Genomic DNA, 10,375 nt, shown 5'->3' with positions numbered 1-10,375 from the left:
TTGTCTTTTCTTTTTCCTTTTTTAAATTTTTTTCTTTTCGTTTCTTTTCTTTTTTCTTAAATACAGAATATGAAAAAATTCATATTTCTTTTTAATTTTTATTAAAATATTCTTCCATATTTTTTCTACTATATTCTCTACTTTTGTGTATTTTAGTCTAGTTTAGTGTATTCATTTTTTCAAATTCTCAAATGATTTCCTTTTTTTTCTCTCCCCACACCTTTTTTTTTCTTTTGTTTCTCTAATCTGTCAAACCACTTTCTACACCGAGACGAAAACACACCTAGGATCTCACATCATCTATTCGATTTGTGTGTGTGTGTGTGTGTGTGTGTGTTTAATTTTTAATTTTAATATTTTTTAATTTTAATTTTTTTAATTTCAGTATTTATACCTCATTGCTTCCTTTTCTCCCTTCAAAATGACAAAACGAAGGAATCACCCCAAAAGAAAGACACGAAGAAACGACAGCCAGGGATTTAACCAACACAGACACAAGCAAGATGTCTGAACCAGAACTTAGAATGAAGTTAATAAGAATACTAGCTGGAGTCGAAAATAGATTAGAATCCCTTTCTGCAGAGATAAAAGAAGTAAAAAACAGCCAGAATGAAATTAAAAATGCTAGAACTGAGCTGCAATCACGGATGGATGAAGCGGCGACAAGGATGGACAAGGCAGAACAATCAGTGATACAGAAGACAGACTTACAGAGAATAACGAAGCAGGAAAAAAGAGGGAGATGAAGGCAAAAGAGCACGATTTAAGAATTAGAGAAATCAGTGACCAATTAAAAAGGAACAGTAGGATCAGAATCATAGGGCTCCCAGAGGAGAAAGAGAGAGAAATAGGGATAGAAGGGTTACGTGAGCAAATCATAGGGGAAAACTTTCCTAACCTGGGGAAAGACACAGACACCAAAATCCAGGAAGCACAGAGGACTCCCAGTAGATTCAACAAGAACCAACCATCAACAAGGCATATCATAGTCAAATTCACAAAATACTCAGGCAAGGAGAGTATCATGAAAGCAGCAAGGGAAGAAAAGCCCCTAACCTACAAGGGAAGGCAGATCAGGTTTGCAGCAGACCCATCCACAGAAACTTGGCAGGCCAGAAAGCAGTGGCGGGATATAGTCAGTGTGCTGAATCAGAAAAATATGCAGCCAAGAATTCCTTTTCCAGCAAGGCTGTCTTTCAAAATAGGAGAGATAAAAAGTTTCCCAGACAAAAATTAAAGGAGTTTGTGACCACTAACCCAGCCCTGCAAGAAATTTTAAGGGGGAATTTCTGAGGGGAGAAAAGAGGAAAAAAATATATATATATATATAAATACCAAAAGCAACAAAAGATTAGAAAGGACCAGAGAACACTACCAGAAACTCCAACTCTACAAGCATCATAATGGCAATAAATTCATATCTTTCAGTACTCACTCTAAATGCTCCAATCAAAAGACATAGGGTAACAAAATGGATAAGAAAACAAGACCTGTCTATATGCTGTTTACAAGAGACCCACTTTAGACCTAAAGATACCTTCCAATTGAAAATAAGGGGATGGAGAACCATCTATCATGCTAATGGTCAACAAAAGAAAGCCAGAGTAGCCATACTTATATCAGACAATCTAGACTCTAAGATAAAGACTCTATCAAGAGATGCAGAAGGGCATTATATCATAATCAAGGGGTCTATAGACCAAGAAGACCTAACAATTGTAAACATTTATGCACCAAATGTGAGAGCACCCAAATATATAAATTAATCACAAACATCAAGAAACTCATCAATAGCAATACCATAATAGTAGGAGACTTCAACACCCCACTCACAACAATGGACAGATCATCTAATCAAAATATCAACAAGGAAACAATGGCTTTGAATGACACACTGGACCAGATGGACTTAACAGATATATTCAGAACATTTCATCCTAAAGCAGCAGAATATACATTCTTCTCCAGTGCACATGTAACAGTCTCCAGAATAGACCATATACTGGGACACAAATCAGCCCTAAGTAAGTACAAAAAGATCGAGATCATACTGTGCATATTTTCAGACCACAATGTGATGAAACTCGACATCAAACGCAAGAAAAAATTTGGAAAGGTAACAAATACTTGGAGACTGAAGAACATCCTACTAAAGAATGAATAGGCTAACCAAGCAGATAAAGAAGAAATTAAAAAGGATATGGAAGTCAATGAAAATGATAGCACCACAACCCAAAACCTCTGGGACGCAGCAAAGGCAGTCATAAGAGGAAAGTACATAGCAAATCAGGCCTTCCTAAAGAAGGAAAAAAGATCTCAGATACACAACCTAACCTTACACTTTAAGGAGCTGGAAAAAGAACAGTAAATAAAACCCCAAACCAGCAGAACAGGAAATAATAAAGATCAGAGCAGAAGTTAGTGCTATCGAAACCAAAAAAAACAGTAGAACAGATCAATGAAACCAGAAGCTGGTTCTTTGAAAGAATTAACAAAATTGATAAACCACTAGCCAGTTTGATCAAGAAGAAAAAGGAAAGGACCCAAATAAGTAAAATCAAGAATGAAAGAGGAGAGATCACAACCAACAGAATGGAAAAAAAAACAATAATAAGAGAATATTATGAGCAATTATATGCCAATAAAATGAGCAATCTGGAAGAAATGGACAAATTCCTAGAAACATATACACTACCAAAACTGAAACAGGAAGAAATAGAAAATTTGAACAGACCCATAACCGGTAAGGAAATCAAATTAGTAATCAAAAATCTGCCAAAAAACAACATTCCAGGGCTATATGGCTTTCCATGGAATTCTACCAAACATTTAAGGAAGAGTTAACAACTGAAGGTGTTCCAAAAAATGAAATGGAAAGAAAACTTCCAAACTCTTTCTATGAAGCCAGCATTACCTTGATTCCAAAACCAGACAGAGACCCCACTAAAAAGGAGAAGTATAGACCAATTTCCCTGATGAACATGGATGCAAAAATACTCAACAAGATATTAACCAACTGGCTTCAACAATACAGCAAAAAAATTATTCACTACGACCAAGTGGGATTTATATCTGGGATGCAGGGCTGGTTCAATATCTGCAAAACACTTAACATGATTCGTCACATCAATAAAAGAAAGAGCAAGAACCATATGATCCTCTCAAAAGATGCAGAGAAAGCATTTGACAAAATGCAGCATCGTTTCTTGATAAAAACCCTCAAGAAAGTAGGGATAGAAGCATCATACCTTGAGATTATAAAAGCCATATACGAGCGACCCAATGCTAATATCATCCTCAATGGGGAAAAAGTGAGAGCTTTCACCCTAAGGTCAGGAACAAGACAAGGATGTCCACTCTCGCCACTGTTATTCAACATAGTATTGGAAGTCTTAGCCTCTGCAATCAGACAACACAAAGAAATAAAAGGCATCCAAATAGGCCAGGACGAGGTCAAACTTCCACTCATCGCAGATGACATGATACTCTATATGGAAAACCAAAAGATTCCACCAAAAATCTGCTAAATCTGATTCATGAATTCAGCAAAGTTGCAGGATATAAAATCAACGCTCAGAAATCGGTTGCATTCCTATTCACCAACAATGAAGTGACAGAAAGAAAAATCAAGGAATCGATCCCGTTTACAGTTGCACCAAAAACCATAAAATACCTAGGCAATAATCTAACCAAAGAGGTGAAAAATGTACACACTATACTATAGAAAACTATAGAAAGCTTATGAAAGAAATTGAAGAAGACACAAAGAAATGGAAAAAAGATTCCGTGCTCCTGCATAGGAAGAACAAATATTGTTAAAATGTCGATACCTCCCAAAGCAATCTACATATTCAACACGATCCCTATTAAAGTGGCACCAGAATTACTCACAGAGCTAGAACAAATAATCCTAAAATTTGTATGGAACCAGAAAAGACCCCGAAGAGCCAAAGCACTCTGGAAAAAGAAAACCAAAGCAGGAGGCATCACAATCCCAGACTTCAAGCTATACTACAAAGCTGTAATCATCAAGACAGTATGGTACTGGCACAAAAACAGACACTCAGATCAATGGAATAGAATAGAGAAACCAGAAATGGACCCACAAACGTATGGGCAACTAATCTTTGACAAAGCAGGAAAGAATATCCAATGGAATAAAGACAGTCTCTTCAGCAAGTGGTGTTGGGAAAACTGGACAGCGACATGCAGAAGAACGAACCTGGACCACTTTCTTACACCATACACAAAAATAAACTCAAAATGGTTGAAAGACCTCAATGTAAGACAGGAAGCCATCAAAATCCTCGAGGAGAAAGCAGGCAAAAACCTCTTTGATTTTGCTTGCAGCAACTTCTTACTCAACACGTCTCTGGAGGCAACGGAAACAAGCAAAAATGAACTACTGGGACCTCATCAAAATAAAAAGCTTCTGCACAGCGAAGGAAACAATCAGCAAAACTAAAAGGCAACCAACAGAATTGGAGAAGATACTTGCAAATGACATATCAGATAAAGGGTTAGTATCCAAAATCTACAAAGAACTTATCAAACTCAAAACCCAAAAAACAAATAATCCAGTGAAGAAATGGGCAAAAGACATGACTAGACACTTCTCCAAAGAAGACATCCAGATGGCCAACTGACACATGAAAAAATGCTCGACATCACTCATCATCAGGGAAATACAAATCAAAACCACCATGAGATACCACCTGACACCTGTCAGAATGGCTAACATTAACAACTCAAGCAACAACAGATGTTGGCGAGGATGCGGAGAAAGAGGAACTCTTTTGCATTGTTGGTGGCAATGCAAGCTGGTGCGGCCACTCTGGAAAACATTATGGAGGTTCCTCAAAAACTAAAAATAGAACTACCCTACAACCCAGCAATTGCACTACTAGGCATTTATCCAAGGGATACAGGTGTGCTGTTTCGAAGGAACACCTGCACCCCCATGTTTGTAGCAGCACTATCGACAATAGCCAAAGTATGGAAGAGCCCAAATGTCCATCGATGGATGAATGGATAAAGAAGAAGTGGTATATATATATATATATATATATATATATATATATATATACACACACACACAATGGAGTATTACTCGGCAATCAAAAAGAATGAAATCTTGCCATTTGTGACAACGTGGATGGAACTGGAAGGGATTATGCTAAGTGAAATTGGTCAGTCAGAGAAATGCAAAAACCATAAGACTTCATTCATATGAGGACTTTAAGAGACAAAACAGATGAACATAAGGGAAGGGAAAGAAAAATAATAGAAAAACAGGGAGGGGGACAAAACAAAAGAGACTCATAAATATGGAGAACAAACTGAGGGTTGCTGGAGGGGTTGTGGGAGGGGGGATGGGCTAAATGGGTAAGGGGCAGTAAGGAATCTACTGAAATCATTGCTTCACTATATACTAACTAATTTGGATGTACATTTTAAAAAATAAAAAATAAAGGTAGAATAAAAAAATAAAATAAATTGTATACCATACATCTTCACCTCCACAGTGATTCCACTTACCTTGCTATAGTTTTCTATAGTGTTCAAAATCATTCAGTCTTTTCATGTTAATTGTTTTATATCTTCCTACCTCAGCTGGAACATGAGCTCCATAAAAGCAGTCTTTTTTGTTCCATTCACAGATATATAGCAAGTGCTTTGAATACAGCGCTTAGCAAAAGATAAGTTCTCAATATAGTTGTCAAAAGAATAAATGAATGAATAGACTATAATAGGTTATTCTACATTTCTGTATAGAGAACACTGTGAGATGTTTAACCTTAGCAGTACAGTATACCCCATTGACTTGTGAACTTAATATCGTAAACAGTTTGCAAATTAGCATTAAGTGCTTCTCCGTTAGGCAAATACAAAAAGTAACAGATCAAGGAAGACTTTTTTTTTTTAAATAAAGGCTGAGTGTCAAACTATCATATAGATAGCAAAAGAAGGCAACATTCCTGACAGGTTATTGTGAAGCTATGCTATAATATTATCCATCAACAACCAACAAGTAATAATTAAACTCCTCCTGGCATTAGTCAATGCTGTCCTTGAATCTGAAGAGATAATTTTAACCGTGAGTCATGGTCAATGGATCCCAATATCTCTTAGTGTATCGAAGAGAAAACAACTGATAATAAAACAAATTACAGAGAAAATAAGTGTGTGATATTATGCACCAAAAGAGTTGAAACAAACGCATAATATGGTTCAAAAGTTGGAAAGTCTTTTTTGAAGAAGTAAAACTTGAAATGAATCTTGAAAAAAAAATGTCTAAGAGCTATGTCCAAGAGATGACAAAAGATTTGTTTATAATAGTTTCATCTACTGAATGGATTCAGAATCATACAGAGCAGCAAAAGTACATTGTATATCTATAAATGACACTATAAATGTCATATTTATTTATTTTTTTAATGTTTATTTTTTTTATTTTGAGAGAGAGACACAGAGAGTGAGCAGAGAAGGGACAGAGACAGAGACACAGAATCTGAAGCAGGCTCCAGACTCTGAGCTGTCCGCACAGAGCCCCATGCAGGGCTCAAACCCACAAACCCCGAGATCATGACCTGAACCAAAGTCCAGACGCTGAGCCACCCAGGCACCCCTATAAATGTCATATTTTAAAAAAGGGAATAAAATTGGAGAAACAAGAACTTTACAACCATAATGTACAGTTGTGTCTCACAAAACAGGATATTGACCGCATGAAAATTAAGATAATATATTACATTATTATGCATTATAACGCTTATTATATGACATTATATATATGTATACATGTGCATGTGTCTTTGTGTGTATGTTTATTCTGATTTGAACATCTCAACGGCAAAGAAGATATCTTTTGCCTCTCTCGATCCATAGAGCCCCGTATGAATTTAAAAATGTATTGTGTGTGTGTGACTCAGCAACCATAAAATCACTTTCATTTATTTATTTTCATTTTGATGTTTCAAAAGAAATGCATTTAAAGACGGAGATATTAAACCACTGCCTCAGCCAAGAGAATTTCTGAAACCAAGATACAGAGGAAGAGATAATCCCACAGAAGTGAGGGATCACTTCTCATGAGAAAGCTGCTTCATTCAAGTCATGAACAAGAAGCTGAGAAGCTAGGCAGAGTGTTAAGCAGATATATGATAGCAGGGACCCAAAACAATGGAGTTAAGGACACAAGAAGAACACACTTTTCTAGATTATCTACTATGGGATGGACATAACTACAGATATGGCTTATACAGTGGTAAAGAAGAAAGACGGCACTCTTCTTTCATGGAACTTCTCTCACTTGCCTGATATTAACTTCTTCAAAAACTAATGGATTTTAGCAATTCAAAAGTAATAACTTGTTAGCAAGAGATCAAAATAGAAAATCATATTCTCATATTTAAATCTCAGTGCCTCTTTTAATCATCAAGAGAAAGAGAAAGTTAATAATAAGAACCATAGTTTAGAAATGTAGTTATTGTATCTTGGGGTGCCTGGGTGGCTCAGTCAGTTAAGCCTCCAGCTCTTGGTTTCAGCTCAGGTCATGATCTGACGGTTCATGGGTTCGAGCCCCACATCGGTCTCTGTGCTGGCAGCTGCTTAAGAATACCAAACTTCGCGGCAAAACAAGAAAACATAAAAAAAAAAGATATAGAGAAAAATAAAAACAGCCACAGGTTGGGGCAAGGAGCAGAGGGTGGGGGAGTAAGGGAATGTTTAACTGTAAAGTAAAACGTTTAGAGCTAACATTTTATCGGCAACAATGGAAGTCAGATGATAAGGAAAATGTGGTAATTTGAGTGTGAATCTAGAATTCTCTATCCTCAAAAAAGTATCCCCATGGTTAACTTCCCTTGGCTTTGGAGTTACATCTTTGTGCCCCTTCTACACTTAATTGGCACATTATTTATTGAGCAGGTTTGTTTATATTTTTGATACACCATGAAAAATATGTTCTGTGTCTCTGTATTATACATAGTGTGGTCATCTATATTATACATAGTGTGGTCATCTATCACAAAGCACAGCTTGTCATAAATCCTAATAAGGGTTGTTAATCATAGGTGTAAGTTCCCCACTATCTCTGGACAATGTTCCCTTTTAGAAGCTAGTCTTCAGAATTCATCTTTAAATAAGATTTAAAGGGAAATACTGATTACTTTCAGGTAAGTATTCATTTTTTATATTAATAAAAATGTGCAGCAAATTAAATAAATACACAAATTAATGGCATGTCTTTCATTGATTCAGATGATTTTTGGCCCAATCTCAAGAACAAGAACCAGTACCTGATACGTAGTCACTACGCACAAATTGCCATATCGCAGGCAATTGTCCGTGCAACTTTCTGCTTCTTCGCTTAGCCCCTTTTCCTATGTCCATTCACTCTGCAATCTCTGCTTTCCCAATGTAATCAACAAAATCAAACTCTGTTGATACACATTTATTTCTTTCTAAAGTTTAACTTCTATGTCTTCCTTTTGAAATGAAATTTTACTTTACTTTTCCTATTTTTTAACTTTAAATAATTTTGTACCTACAAAAAAAATGTAAAAATAGTACCCAGTCCGTTTACATATCCTGCTTCCTCATAGAGCAATGCGTTATAAAACCAAAGTGCAATTCCCAAAAAGAACAAATTAACATCGGCGTGACAGAGTTCACCGATCCAGAGATTTTATTCAAATTTTACCAATTGTGCCATTAAGGTTTATTTTTCAGGCACAAATTCTAATACAGGATCATCCATTGCATTTAATTGTCATGTCTCCATATTTTCCTTAATCTTTCTTTTATGACTTTGAAATTAGTGAATTTTATTGGTCAATTATTGCATAGAATTCCTATCAATTTGGCTGTATCTAATATACACCACAGAAATTCTGCTGTGTTCTTCCCAGTGCATCATATCAGAAAATATATGATATGGTATGTCACTAGTGATATTTATAAGGTAGGATGGCATTTCAGGGGCATGAGGTATATGACTAAAAGCATTTTGGATTAAATTCTTCCAGCTTTGATATTCCATCAAATTTAAGCTATATCGATTATAAGATGCATATTGGTTTGTATGCAATTTTTTATTCAACTCTAATGAACAATGTTATATTATTTTCAGGGGTACAATATAATGATTTAACAATTCTATACATTACTCAATGCTCATCACAATAAATGTATTCTTAACTCCCTTCATCTATTTCACCTATCACCCCACCCACCCTCTATCTTAAGATGTATTGATTATAAGATGTATACATACAGTTTTTGAACAAAAAATATACATATAAGATTTACATACAGTTTTTAAACAAAAAATATACTTCCAATCAAAGTATGACACCATAACTTTCTATCACCTAGAAATGTTAGATTATTGGAAAACCTATTCTGTTTCTGTTTACACAATAGAGATGCTGACAAGAGGAGCAGTTATAACCAAAATTAGCAGGAGCAGTCAGGAAATAGTGTATAACCACAACTGTTGCCTCTGCCAGACCAACTGATTGTGAGTATCTTTTTTGGTTCACCGATTCTAAAATGGGAGGGGGAATTTTGATCTTAGAATCAATGAAAATGAGGAGATAAATACCCTCATATTAGAGTAAGAAGTCACACTGGATTGTAGACGGTGGATATGCATTAAAGCAAGGGAAGAACACAATCAGAATTAGGTACATATGCTGGAACATTCTAGTCCTCAGGAATGGCAGAGAAGGGAAAAGTGTCTGTTGGAGTTTAGGGATTATATTGCTAAGAAAGAAAAAGGACATCTGTTTACAGAATTATACTATTTTACCCACAAGCTGCAGCCATGGAACTATGCTAATAGTATCCTACTTTAATTTAAACATTGGGAAAAGCTGAGACAAGTTTAGAAAACAATCATGAAGGAAATCTTGAAGCCAAGACTTTCAAAGCCGGAGATCATTTTGCATCTCACAGTATGGAGTCCCCATGGAGGTTTGCTTATATTCTTGACCCAATGATTGAATAAGCAATACACCACAGTAAGAAATCTGACAAGACAATCAAAACAAATTTATAATTATGGACAGCAACTTGCTAGAGTAACAGCTTTTTACCACTGAAAAGTGTAAAATGTTCATTTCCCAAAATGTACTGTAAAGTATTAGAAAATCTAAATGAATTATTTTAGACAATCCATTGGTTTATGTTAAAGAAAGAGGACATTTTTGTTGTACATAAACATAGATTTAGATAGACATAGATATATAGAGACAGACATAGTTATATAGGGATATAAATATATAGATCCATAACTAAGGTGACTGGATAGCCCAGTTTGCCCAGGATAATCCTCATTTATGCCTATCAGCCTGGCATAATCATCAATACC

This window comes from Acinonyx jubatus, chromosome C2, assembly GCF_027475565.1.
Source record: "Acinonyx jubatus isolate Ajub_Pintada_27869175 chromosome C2, VMU_Ajub_asm_v1.0, whole genome shotgun sequence".
NCBI classification, from domain to species: domain Eukaryota; kingdom Metazoa; phylum Chordata; class Mammalia; order Carnivora; family Felidae; genus Acinonyx; species Acinonyx jubatus.
Note: the sequence above shows the minus strand (reverse complement) of the source record.